The sequence below is a fragment of the Lactuca saligna genome, chromosome 3 (genome assembly GCF_052625555.1).
Source record: "Lactuca saligna cultivar CGN05327 chromosome 3, ASM5262555v1, whole genome shotgun sequence".
Lineage (NCBI taxonomy): Eukaryota > Viridiplantae > Streptophyta > Magnoliopsida > Asterales > Asteraceae > Lactuca > Lactuca saligna.
Genome location: NC_136419.1, coordinates 170,777,501 through 170,792,614, shown reverse-complemented (window position 1 = coordinate 170,792,614; position 15,114 = coordinate 170,777,501). Strand labels below are relative to the sequence as shown.

At 34.8% G+C, this 15,114-nt stretch overlaps 1 pseudogene; it reads left to right on the top strand.

The window, feature by feature from the left end:
• The first annotated feature begins 11,035 nt into the window (after positions 1–11,035).
• Positions 11,036–12,865, top strand: LOC145036159 (phosphatidylinositol 3,4,5-trisphosphate 3-phosphatase and protein-tyrosine-phosphatase PTEN1-like; annotated as a pseudogene).
• The last annotated feature ends 2,249 nt before the right edge of the window (positions 12,866–15,114 follow it).

Here is a 15,114-nt window from a genome sequence, read left to right as displayed (position 1 = left end):
GGTTCTCTTGGATTAGCTTGATATCTAGCACAACAACAAACCGAAAACATAATATCATGTCTACTTGCAGTTAAGTACAATAAAGACCTTATCATGCTACGATACAATGTTAAATCAACAGCAGGAGCATCTAACGAAGGATTTAGTCGTGTTCCTACAGCCATAGGGACTCTGAGCTTCGTGCTATTAAGCATTCCAAACTTTTCAAGCAAGTTCTTCGTATATTTTTCTTGATTGATTAAGATTCCTTGCCTATTCTGTCTTATGTTTAAACCAAGAAAATTATTAATTTTTCCCATCATGCTCATTTCAAACTGACTTTTCATTAAATTTTCAAATTCAAGTGACAATGCTGGATCAGTTGAACCAAAGATAATATCATCAACATAAATTTGAACAAGCATTAGATGACACCCAACTTTCTTGCGAAATAATGTGGGGTCGACTGATCCTTGTTTAAATTTAGATTGTTTCAAGAAATTTGTAAGTGTTGCGTACCAGGCCCTTGGTGCTTGTTTTAACCCATATACAGCTTTATCTAAAATATAAACATGATTAGGATGCTCATTGTTTACAAATCCTGGTGGTTGTTCAACATACACTGTTTCTTCAAGTTTTCCATTTAAGAATGCACATTTAACATCCATTTGATAAACATCAAAGTCTTTGTGAGCTGCATAGGCTAAAAATATGCAAACTGCTTCAAGTCTTGCAACAAGTGCAAATGTTTCTTCATAATCAATGCCTTCTTGTTGCAAATAACCTTTAACCACTAGTCTTGCTTTATTTCGAATAATATTGCCATCTTTGTCGGTTTTGTTTTTAAAAATCCATTTTAATCCAACAATTGAAACATCAGAAGGTTTAGAAACTAATATCCAAACCTTGTTTTGTTCAAATTCAGCCAATTCATATTGCATAGCAACAACCCAATCTGAGTGTTCCATAGCATTATTTATTGTTTTTGGCTCTATTTTCGAAATAAAGACATTAAACATACAAAGTTCTTGGTTTGCATTCAGTACCTCATTTTTCGCACGAAGTTGAGCTCTAGTCAACACACCTTCTTGTGGATTACCAATTACCTGTTCTTTTGGATGATTTCTTGTCCATTTCGCAAGTGGTGGATAATTTGGATCAAATTCTAATGGTACATCTTCATACATATCTTCATTTTCAGATCCTGCAACAGAAAAGTTATCATTAAATTCATGAAATTCTGCATTTTTATCAAGATAAATTGTCTCTGTTTCATCATGCTCTCCCTCAACATGATCTGCATTTTGATACTCCCCCTCAAGATGATGTTCCTGTTGATTTTGCGAATGCTCCCCCTCAACTTGATATTCCTGTTGATTTTGCGAATGCTCCTCCTCAACTTGATGTTCCATAATTTCTTTCTCCCCCTCAAAAGTTGGCATAAAATCTTCATGGATACTTGTGTGTTCCTCCTCCATATGAACATTTGGTGTGCTTTCACAAGTTATCGATGTTGTAGTTATTGTTGATTCATCAGTATGTTTTGAAGATTCTGATGTTTGATTATCAGGAGCGTTATTTTCTGCATCAATTGCCCTGTCAGGAATTCCGAAAATTAAGTCATAATCAAAATCATTAATTTCAGAATTATCAATTTGAGTATTTGAATCCACAAGTATTGGTTTATTATCGAATTTACTATCAATTTGTTTAAGATAGTAATCATCAAATGTTAAATTGAAAGTTTCTTCAATTTTTCTTGTTCGTTTATTAAGCACTCTATATGCAACTGAATTCTGTGAATATCCTAAGAAGATGCCTTCATCAGCTTTTGCTTGAAACTTGGACAAATTATCTTTGAGATTCATAATAAAGCATTTGCAACCAAAAACATGAAAGAATTTTACATTAGGTTTCCGATTATTGATTATTTCATATGGAGTAACATTGAATCTTCGATGAATGTATGATCGATTTTGAGTAAAACATGTTGTAGACACAGCTTCTGCCCAAAGATATTGAGGTAGATTCGCATATGTTAACATGGTTCTGGTGGCTTCGCATAGAGATCGATTTCTTCTTTCAACTACACCATTTTGCTGTGGAGTGTATGGTGATGAGAAATTATGCGAAATGCCTTTATTTGTGAGAAAAATGTCAAGAGTTTGATTTTTAAACTCCGAACCATTATCACTTTTAATTTTTCGTACATTCTTCTTCAGACTAATTTCAATCTTTTTGATAAAATCAATCATCGTCTGAGCAACTTCAGATTTTAACCTGAGAAAAAACACCCACATGAATCTTGAGAAATCATCTACAACAACTAAAATATACCGCTTTTTATTTATTGTTGCAACAGTTGATGGTCCACATAGATCAATGTGAAGAAGTTCCAATGGATCTATTATTTTTGAATCTATCACAATCGGATGACCTTTTCGATGTTGTTTTCCTTGTTCGCAAGCTGCACACAAAGAATCATTGTCAAATTTTAGTACTGGTAACCCTCGAACTAAATCTTCAGTTACAAGTTTATTTATATTTCGAAAATTCAAATGTGACAATCTTCTATGCCAAAGCCAGCTGAGATCATTAGATGCTTTTGATAGTAAACACACAGCTGGTTTTCCCACAATTGGTTTGATGTGCAGTGTAAACATATCACCATATCTTTTGGATTTGAGAAGTATTTCATTTGTCTTTGCATTTGAGATGATACTTCCTTCTTCATTTAATACAACTTGATTTCCAGTACCCACAACAAGTTGTGATACACTTATCAAATTAGGTTGAAGTCCTTCAACATAAGCAACTCTGTTTACTGTGAAGTTTCCATTTGTGACTTTCCCATACCCTTTCACTTGACACTTGTGATTATTTCCAAATTTGACAACTCCAGCATTTTCCAAGCTTCGGTAATCTCGCAAATTTTCCTTTCTTCCAGTCATATGACGAGAGCAACCACTATCAATATACCATTTCGTATCATATTGCTCGTCACATAGCACCTGCATTTATTGAAAAAATTTAGGAACCCAAGACTTATTGGGTTCATCATTAGTAGAATTAAACAACTTTTTGGAATTTAAAAACCATGTTTTCACTTTGTTTGTAACAGAATCCATTATATCAACATCATCAGTTCTAGATATTGAGATATAGTCATTCAATAATTTTGGATTCTCATTGATTGTAATCTTATCCTTCACAACATTCGCATTTTTGATAACTGGTTTCCATTTTTTAACCGGAACTTGCAAATTATGAGATGATATACTAGTAGTTGAAGAATTATTTGTGAACTTATCAAATGCACTTTTGATTTGATCTTCTGAAAACTTTCCACTTTGATATTTCTTTCCTTTCCCTTCAAACCAATGATTGATCGTACTTACATCAGATTTTCCTTTGATGTATGAAACTTTGGTTGGTTTTGATATTGAAGGATTTGGAAAATTTGGTTGTTTTGGTGAAAATTTTACTTTGACTTGAGTTGAGTTCTTCAAACTTGATGAAGTATTCGTGAATTTGCCAACATTTTGAAACTTTTAATTATTTGCAAATTTTTGCGAATTCTAAAATTTTCGATTGTTGTCATATTTGCGAATATATGGAACTTTGTCAACAGAGTTTATTTGTTTATGAAAACTTGAATATGTTTGTGTGTTTTTGTTTTGAAATTTTGATGATGTTTTTGAAATTTGTTCTTTTTCATCTCTTGATTTTTCATTAGTCACAACTTGCCAGAATATTGCTTTTCTTGCTTGTCTTTTTGAAACATTATTTTCTGTTGAATAATTTCCAACCATCAATTTGAATTCTTGAGAATTTAGTTTCACTTCAACCTTTGAGTTTTCAGCTTTTTCAAAAATTTTGTTTGATTTTTCACCTTTAACCACCCATTTTTGTATTGATTTTTGTTTTTGAAATACATAAGGATTTTGGGTTAAATTGTTTTCTTCTGTGTGTTGATTTCCGAAAAAACCTTCAGTCGTGGACTTTTGATTATCTTTTTCAATTATTTTATTGAACTCATGATGAACATTCTCAGCATTTCCAGTTGTGACAAAAACTTGATTTGGAAAAATAGTTTTATCAGTACATACAAAATTTGGATATACTACTGTGTTAGTTTCCAAATAATGTGCGCCTTTGTCATTTAAAATTTTGTCAAATTCTTTTGTATTTTCAAACACTTGATCAACCACAACCCTTTGAGGTGTTTCAGTTGAAATTTTCTTTTCTTCTTTGTTTTCCTCAGTGTCATCAGATTTCCAGCTTTCAACTTCCACATTATCAAACTTACAATGTTGCGAAGTTGAAGATTTATCAATTTCATCCTCTACTATTGAATCAACTATTATTTCTTTACCTTTGATCTTGGATGTGATATTAATGATTGAAAATTGAGAACATCTCTTCTTCTTCTATCTCACTGATTTCACTCACATTATCAGAATTTTCATCAATATCAGCATAATTGAATTGTGAGGTAAGAGTTGAATTTTCGGTTTTCTTTATGATTTTCACTTGTTCACTTTTTGTCAAACTTTCATTTACAATGTTAACCAACTCATCAACATTCAGAAATTCATCAATTTTGACAATACCATATAAATATCTATCATCAGGTATTTTGTCAAACTGAGCAATTGTACTTTCGCAATCATAAGAAACAACATCAACTTTTTCACGTTCATACTCAAGAAAAGGTAAAAGTTTCCTATGTTGCACTTTGCTAATATCAGAAGAATGATGTAAAGCTGTTAATTTTGCATACAATCGTTTTGCAGAATTACAATATATGTTTCTTTGTGCTAGCAACAACCTAACATCATTAGTAAGATTATTCCTATCACAATCTATATTTTTGACTTGCATTTCCAATTTTTCAACTCTGCTCTTCTTTATTTCTAAATCTCTTCGTGTCTCACTAAGTTGCACATTTAATTTCTTAGCTTCATTACTAGCAGACATAATGACAGAATCAAAATAAGCCACAGTATCATCAAATGAAACAATTTCAGCATCATAAGCAGATAATGGAATATTAAAAGATTCAAGAATTGCACGTACCTTGGTTGTCATGGGTGACTTATCGGTGGATTTAGACACAAAACATCGCCCTGAAATGTTCTCTTGGCAATCCTCAAAACTTGCGAACATTGCTCCATGTGTGGGATGCCTCATTTCTTCGTCATCAGATCCTGAAGACCAGATCTGATAAGTTCCACTTTTTTCTTCATCAGATTCTCCCTTAGCAACTAAAGACACTCCTTTGGTCTTAGCACGTAATTCTTCAATCTTTTCGGAGTAGTATGCTTCATCTTTAACTTTTTCTTTCTTTTCTTCTTTCTTTCGCAACATGCAATCAGCTGCAAAATGATTCGCACCATTGCAATAGTGACAGTAAATTCCTGAATCACCCTTCAACTTTTTCTCTTCATTCGCATTTTTCTGTTTCTCATCTATTTTCTCCATTTTCTTCCTCTCCTCCCCTCCAGTTCTTGTGACATCATTTTTCCCATCACTATTCTTTCCTTTTGGATTAAAAGGCTTTTTGAAAACCTTTTTAACTCTGTTGTTTGAATAGAATGCTACAGCTTCATCATCGGAGTTCATCAAAAATCCTTCTTCATCTGAACCATCTTTTTCATCAGTTTCTGATACCTTTGAAACAAGAGCCAAAGGACCACCAATAGCTTGTTTTGATTCTTCATACATTTCTGTGACCTCACATTCATGTGTTTTCAGTTGATTGTAAAGATCATTCAATGTAGTTGTATCAAAACTTTGTTGATTCTTAATCATCATGCTCACACTTCTCCATTCCTTGCGAAGACCCATAATGAATGTTAAATTGAATTCCATGAGAGATCTAGTGATACCATACCTATTGCAGCGAAACATAAGCTCATTCAGACGATCATAATAATTTTTGAGAGTTTCTGTATCCTTTTGTCTGAATTCCTTCAGTTCAACTAGACATTGCTTCACAGAGTTGATCTTCGTCTTTTCGCTACCTTGATACTTTTCTTTTAGAGTATTCCAGATATCTTTGGCTGTTTTACAACTACGAATGTAATTGTAAACCATAGGAGGTAGAGCACCTCTTAGTTCTCTCATGCATCTCTTTTCATTATTCTTCAGTCGATTTCGTTGTTCTCCAACATCAGTAGATGCAGTGGATGATCCAATTGGTTGAACATTAGCAGGAGCTTGTACTGTTCCATCGATACACTTCCAAAGTTCTTCATCAATTCCATTTAAGTAATCTTCCATTCTATCAGCCCACTGATCATAGTATTCTGGAATTAACATCGGAATTTTGGTTGAGGAACCAAGCAAGTGAGAGAAAGAAGTCATTGTATTCATGTTGAAGTTCGCCATTGATGAACACAGAAAATATCCGAAAACTTGAAAACTTGATGAATTTCAGAATTTTATCAAATGAATTGATCACAAATCACTAATCGATTACTCGACTTAACAATTCAAATACAGAATCAATTCAAATCTGAAGATCAATAGTGATTTTCAAAACCAAAAATGCGCGGAAAATTTTGAGTAAATTTGTAACTCAAAAAGCAAATGATTCTTATACGAAAATCAGATCTAAGCAGTTTGAATCCTGCTCTGATACCAATTGATGAGAATTGTTATCGAGAATTTAGAAAAGAAAAGATAGATTTGAATGATTAAAGATGAAGAACACAAAGAGTAAATATTAATTAGATATCATATTGATTAAGACTGATTACAGAATAAGCAGAAGAGAGTTTTTGCATTCGTGTACTCTACTTCTAGCCTAAGTCCCTATTTATAGGGAACAAACAAAAAATATACTAAGTCTATACATTTTCACTTCGCACAAAAAATGACTTAGTAAAATAACATAAAATGCGAAACAACACAATACACTATATTCAACTTTTTACAATTTACATCAACAAACATGCAACTAGGAGATACGGGCCCCACCCACACTCCACTAACTAGGAGATACAGGCCCCGCCCACACTCCACTATCTCTGAGATACGAGCCTTGCCCACACTCAGCTACTTTTAGATATGGGCCCCACCCACACTCGGCTACTATGATATACAGGCCCCACCCACACTCGACTGCTATGAGATACGGGCCTTGCCCACACTCAGCTACAAAACCAAAACATGCAAGCTCTAAACAAACAACAAGTATCACTAGCATATAAATATGTATCATATTTGCTATCTATGAGATACGCGCCACGCCCACACTCAGCTACTATGAGATACTGGCCACGCCCACACTCGCATTCCTAACAACATATACAAGCATCACATAGACAACAAGTATAGCGATCCAATAATCTGACTGATATCTATACTTAGATAATAATGAGATACGTGTCCTGCCCACACTCAACTACTAACATATCTCATATACGGGCTAGCCTTGGTGCCTTAGACCCGTTCTTATTGGAAGAGGACTCACCTCACACTGCTGAAGTCCTGCTGACAAACCAAAGCTGCTCGATGACAGATTCCCGATCTGTCACTATCAAAATAAGACTTAATTAATAATTGGGTTCCAACTCAAAACCATAAGTCCATACTTAGGTAAAAGACTACTTTACCCCTATCTTAGCTTGACTCAAATCCAATGCCCAATCCAAAGGCCCAAAAGTCTAATAATGGACCAAGGCCCAACTATGGCGCAATTTTCCAAATTTGGACCAACCTCTACATGGACTTCCCTTAAGGCCCAATTGTTCAGTCAAGTCCAACATGTCTCATTTTAAGGGCCCAATATCATACAACCATCTAGGTCCAAATTATGGCCTAATTTTCCAAATTGGGCCCAATCCTTCATATGGGCCTTACCCTAAATCCCATTAATTATCCTAGTCCATTTGCTTGATCTTGGATGACCCATTAATAATCCAATCATCAAGGCTCAATAGAAAGGCCCAACAATAACCCAAGTGAAATTAGGGTTTCTCATAAAATGATGATTAGGGTTAAGTGTTTCTCACTTAACCAATTAAGGACTTAATCTATTAAGTCCATCACTCTTCTAAATAACTCATGGTGTGATTGGGCTTAATACAGAATTCCATTCTAATGGCTCAAATATGGGTCCTGATAAGTCCAGGCCCATAAATCTAATATTAGGGTTTCCAATCCCATCTTAGCCCAATAGGCCCAAAACCAAGTCCTTAAACCCATTAGGGTTTTCCTTAGATCAATTAGGGTTTATTACACCCATTAGTCACATGTTTAGGCTTTTGGGTCCATTAGGGCTTCCCTGGGCCCATTAAGGTATCATAGGCCCATTAGGGTTTTAGTCCATTGTCCAAACATCTAAAAAGCAATCCCAACACAACTAAGCAAACCGCCACCGACACGGCGACCGGTGGCGGTAGCCACTACCCTAAGGTGGTGGTTTTGAGTTTTCATTTCATTATTCTAGCCACTATTACAATTTTACAATGCTTAGCTCAAAATAACATAAAACAAAATAAAATGCACGAACAGCTACCCCGTGGTGGCCGACGATGGCGAATGGCAGCAGCCACCATCTCACGGTGGTGGCAGTGGTGGTTCTCGGTCTTCTAGCTACACCAAACACACATTCACACACTTCATGTTGCACTAAACACTTCAGCCACCCGCATGGCGACTCATGGCGCCGACAACAGCACCAAAACGGCAGTCACAACAGCGATTGTGACGATAGCCACCACCTCACGGTAGTAGCCGTGGTTTTTCTTTGTCCCCAGCCGAGAAAACATACACACACACACTCGTAAACAAGAGTTGGACACCGAATTACTCCCAACCAGCCACTACAGTGGTAGGTGCCGATCGGAAACACAAAAACGGTGATCCAAAGCCACCAGCAACCCCTATCGACGAAAACTACTCCAAATCACAGAAAGAACAAAGAGAAACGAACAAATATGTGGTTTACGGTGGACTAATCGTGAGTTTCAAGCCATTCATACTTAATAGCGGCGTTCACCGCCTCCTTCGTGGGTCTCGGTGGCTCCTTCGACTTCCTAACGTCTCCGGTGGCAGCTATGTGGTGGTACTCGTCGGTGAGGCAACATGCGATGCTCTTGACTGGTCGGAAGAACAAGAAGAAGGTGGCGGCTGAAAGTGTAACACATGGTGGTGGCGGCTAGACAATGGAGGAAAAAAAAAGTGACGGCTGAGCATAAATTAGGGTTAGGGTTACTCGGCTTCTCTTCATGAAGCGGGAAAGAATGAACAACGGGTCTTAACCCGTGTCCTATCCAAACATTCGATCATTATGCCAATACTAGTCCCTCCTCCCATAATCTTTTCAATCTAACTCTAGAATTTACCCCTTTAGCCCCTGACTTTGAAATCCTTTACAAATTAAATCCAATATTTATTCTTTTGCCCTTGATTCCATAATTCTCTTTCATAATAAGTCCTAAAAATTACCAAACATACCCACGCCTCTAAGATTCTTCTCAATCAACTCCGTAATTTACTAAACAACCCTCAACTATCAAAATTCTTCACAATTTAGTCTGGGAGTTACATTTATTAATTTATTTGTTTATTTATTAATTAAACAGGATGTTACAAAATAATTTACAAAATATGAATAATTAGCAAAATACTGAAAATGGTAACAAAATGTAACAATATATTATTCTCAAGTAAATTGTTCGTTTAAGTTGGAAGTAACTGATTAATTAAGATAATAAAAAAGTATTAATATACAAACCTAATAAACGAGGAATTCATTGTGGAGATTGAAATACAATTTGATTTATTCAAATAATTGTTGCCTTAATTCTTTAATCCATATGTATCAATATATAAATTATTTCATTCATTATGAATTTAAGATTAAAATGGAATGAATCATATTACAATTAACAGCATTAACATTTTTTATTCAAAAGAAATATGAAATTTATATATAATATATTGCAACTCAAATTTTTATTAAGGTGGGCCAACGCCCACTCTTGCACCCATGTAAGTCATCCTAAGCACTTGTCCTTCCACACAACTAGTTACATTGTTTAAGTTAGGCGCAAGTGAATTTGTGCATCTCTAATCGTGGCACCAAAAAAAGTATATAGAAATAAATGTAAATTAAAATAATTGAGGGCTAAACTTGGAAAATGAAATGTAGGTGGGGCACCAAAGTGAAAATTAAAAAAAAAAAAAAAAAAAAAAAAAAAAAAAAAAAAAAAAGAGAAAGAAAGAAGAGAAAATAGGAAATCGATTTGTACTCTAACTGTAATATGTAGTTTTAAGTTTGGTGCATCTCTAGTCGTAACACCCATGGAACTAGATGTAAATTACAATAGTTGAGGGCTAAACTTGGAAGAGGAAATAAAGGTGGGGCGCCAAAGTGAAAATTCTTAACAAACGGAAGAAGAATTATGAATACAAGGAATTAGATGTGTTACAATAGGTGAGGGCTAAACTTGGAAGAGTAAATAAAGATGGGGTGCCAAATTGCAAATTATAAACAAGCGAAAGAAAAGAATATATGAATTCGATTTGTACTCTAATTGTAACATGTCAATATTTCCTTGTATGGTAAGTGTTGAATTGTGAATTTGTGATAAACGATGACAGATTAATTCACATATAGGAAATATAGGAGATAAAGATATACATACATAGAGATAATTAAATATGAATCCCTAATCTTATATATATATACCAAGTTACCAAGAATCTTAAATAGCCGTATCGTACTCCTTCACAAGACTCAGAAGCACGAAGAGGAAACAAGAAAATTAAGGTCTTGTTTCACTATCAGTTACAGGTAATATTCGCCTTTGAATCTTCAAGGTTTACGTTCTTTTAAGAATTATGAATGTAGGATAAAATATCTTAAGAGCAAAATATCTATATATTATTAATTATACATGCAACGTAATAGAAGCTTCAATTGCGAAGTATTTTATGTATCAAATAATGTGTAGGCTAGGGTTGATTTTGTAATATTTTGATTTTTAGCTAACATATTCTGATTTTTGCAGATAGTTTAGAATTTTTTTACCAACATAAAATGGGGTTGAAAGCTTCAAGACTCCTACCAAGAGGTTTGGTGTCTCAAAAGAAAAGGCAGGTGGTGGTTCGTGGTGGTGGTTGGGAGCTCAAATATGTCTTACATCACGAATCGTATATTAGCAACGTTGTTTCCTCTAGAGCTAACTAGAGCCATGTATCAAAATGCCTTGATACAAGTCAAGGCCGTTTTGGAAAAAAGACATCCTCGACACTACAAGGTATCAGAATCCGTTGTTATATTATTCTCGTTGTATTAATCGAATGAAAATTTGAGAAGCATTTTTTTTATGTTATATCATAATGCGATGTATACATTATTTTATATATTTTTTAATAATAATTATAAATTTTATTATTTACAAAACTTAAAATTAAACAAAACGTTACAAAAAAAAATGTGCACGCTGATTTTGAAAGAAGATTAGAATTTTATATCATGAAATTCTTAAAAAAGTTGTCTAATTAAAAATTCTACAAATGAAAACGGATTATACTCCTATGTGTATTTTTTGGATTTAGATAGTGTTTATGTTAAGTAACGACTTTACAACGTTTTTACCAATTTATAAAGCACTACAAGAAATTCAATTACTCTTTCTCATATTTTATATTTTTCTAACTTGTAGGTCTATAACTTATGCACAGAGCAAACTTATGATCCATCTCATTTTAACAATCTTGTCGAAAGATTTCCATTTGATGATAATCATGCCCCATCCCTCCAAATGGTCAAGGAATTCTGTGAAAGTGTCCATACATGGCTTTCAAACGACCCAAAGAATATTGTCTTCATTCACTGCATGGTAAACTTTTAAATTCGGTAATTTTTGAAAATTCTTTATACTCATGTAAATTAGTTATTCGTATAAAACGTAAACTATTTTTGAAAATTCAACAGGCGGGTAAAGGTCGGATTGGGTTGATGGTATCTTCTTACTTGGTTTACACCGGCATGTTAGCAAAAGAGGCTCTTTGTGATTATCCAGATAGAGGGTCCACAAATTATCTTACAGTAAGTTTTACTTTAATTTTTTCTTCTATTTACGATGATGAAAATGTTCAACTACAAGTGTAAACAAATTAAATATGGAAATGGTGGCAGGTGATGCTGCCAAGCCAACGACGTTACGTTAACTATTGGCAGAAATCTGTTACTTTTACTAAGGGTTGCTCACCTCAGGTCAACCTTCCAAAACCATGTAGCAAAGAGCTTCAACGGATTCGGCTTTACGACGCTAAAACCATAGAATCGGTCTTCTTTATTGTTTCACAAATGCAAGAAGTTACTGGTGAACGTTTCGTTCACCGGCAGATGTTTGCCGGAATTTCTGTAGGAAAGTTAGGAACACGAGTTTTGGGAATTCAGAGATCGAGGAAGAAGAGGCGCAAAACTGCCTTGACCACTACTTTGGTGGAAATACAGTAAAGGTGTGATTACTGATCCCTGTAAACCTCCACCATTTCTGAAAATCTAGGTTTTTTGTAAACTCATTAATGTTTTACATATAATGGTTGGACAGGTTACCGGAGATGTGTGTGTGACGTTCTATGAGAAGAACATTGGGGGTCGTCTCTTCTATGCTTGCTTCAACACTGCGTTTATCGAAAATGACTCGATACAGGTATTTCAATCGATCTTGTTAGGTTCAAATGTTGGATGTAACTCTATGATGAACTTTTAATTTAGGGTTTTTTATTTTTTTATTTTTTTCAGTTTCCGATAAGGGAATTAGATAAAGTTGGAAACAAGGGCAAATCAATAGCTGGTTCGAAGTTCCGTTTGGAGTTGCATTTTGGTCCTGCAAACGCTAACCCTAATAACTCGTAGAGACGTCATAGATAGCTGATGATTTGATCTGAAGTTTGTTTTGTTGGTTTCTATCCATTTGACTTTTAATTTATTCGTTTACATATAAGATATAACTGCTTTGTGTGGAAGTGTAGAAGAACTGAAGCTGCAAAGTGACGTGTTTTAATCTATTTTATCGATCAAAACTCTGTGTATTATTTTATATAAAAGAAATGGAAAATATCTATCGGTAGGTTTAAATAAGTTAAAGAGATTTGAAAAACCGTCTTGGGTTTTAACATCTGCATAGAAGATTTGAATAGTTGTTTGGGATAGTGTGATAACTCGATATTTCAACTCTTTGTAATAGCCTAATAGGTCAAGTATTGTAATCATTTTTGAGTTAATAAAAATTAACGTTGATAATAAAATGTCCAAAAAATTTCTATTTAACTGCCTACTATGTTTTATATCATTAAACCGGGATCGTACGTAAAAAGAATGCCCAAACCCGGCTTCGTATATTGAAATTAAGATTTTTCCAATTTCGGCTTAGCAACAGACAACTAAAAACTCAAATCGGAGATCGAGCGACTTTTGGCCGGAATAACCTAAACGAGAATCGAAGGTCTCGACAATGGTAATTCAGCGGTAAAAAGTCTGGCAAAAACCGACATTAGATAAAGAAGTTATGAATTTTTAAAGAAATTCCTTAATCACGCCAATTTAATAAATAAATAATAAAAATAATTTCGGAATTTGCCGACGGAATCTAAACGAAAGTTGTAGATCTTAGTCTCACCTACGTGTGGATATAAAGAACGTCGAAAACGGAGTTCGTATGAAGGAGATATAAATTTTTGAAGTTTGATAAATAATTTATATATATTTTTATTGAAAACTTCGGTATTATCCGAAGTCTGAGTCACGCAAGTACGCCCTGCATACACAAGTACACCCAGCGTACTCAAAGCCTTGGCCTCGGATCGTCCACGTCGCCCCTATGCGAGCCTACCCCCCCCCCCCCCCCCCCCCGTCCCATCCGAAGTCCGAGGCAGTCGAGGACTCGGTCATGCATGACGTACGCGTACGCCCCGCGTACCGAGGCGGTTCCAGCCTCCTATAAATAGGATGCGAGGGTTCCCGGAAAAATTGCTCATTCTCTCTCACTTTTCTTGCGTTTTACCTCGTTTTCCGTGCCCGCACTACCCCGAAGCCCTGATCATTTTGCTCAAAGTCCCGAAGGTCGATTTTACTCCCGAGATTCCCGAGAATAATCTGTTTCCCAAGACGAAACTCTGCCCGGTTTTCCATCTTGCTATCTTCAAACTTTCAAGTGAGTTCATACCCCTTAATTAACCCTTTTAAATATTCTAAACGCTTTTATGTGCTTTCTAGGGGGGGGGGGGGGGGGGGAATACAAGTAAAACACACGACTACTATCGGGTGTTATATATAAAGATTATTATACACTTTTATTAAGTAGAATCATATGTGATTTATAAACTTTATAGGGAACTCCCATATACAAAATATATTACAATAGCATTCTATCTTTGAAACTATAATTTTTTGTAATGCATGTATAAACTAAACATTTTCCTAGATTTAATGTATATGTGTCTATCTTAGACTCTACAAAAATCTATGCTTTCATAATAAGTGATTCCTTTTCTAGATATTCTAAAACAAACAAGGCACACTTTTAGAAAACTATAATAGGTATAGTTTTATGAGGATATTGCTAACTTTTACATACTAGAAACACGATTTTCAAGAAATCACTTTCATGTACAATAACAAACGAACATTTCAACACGTAAATCTGCTTTTATACTACGGTTCTGTGAGACATTTACTTCACGTACGTTCGAGTACACATTTCAAGTCCTGTATTATATACCAGAATCCCTTGGAGGGGGAGCATGGTGTTTGTGTATAGATCTATACGGGCTTGACAACCCGCGCCCTAACTGTTAGCTACAGTCCACCGTTTGGGGTGACAAACGTCATAACATTCCAACGCCTGAAGAACGTTGTGTATAGGCATTCCGAGTCAATAGTATGGTTATAAAGCTCACAGGAGGTATTAAAAATACATTGATTTACGAGGTTTTCAAACATATTGGTTACTTTTACACTTACATACATTTTGGAAACAAACTATGGTCTGGAAGGAAGACTACTTTTATACTAGTAGAAAATACAGGATTTTCTAAACACAAACAAACAAGGACAAGATATTTCGTTTCATACAAACATTGTCATTAAATACTTATGAAACTCAC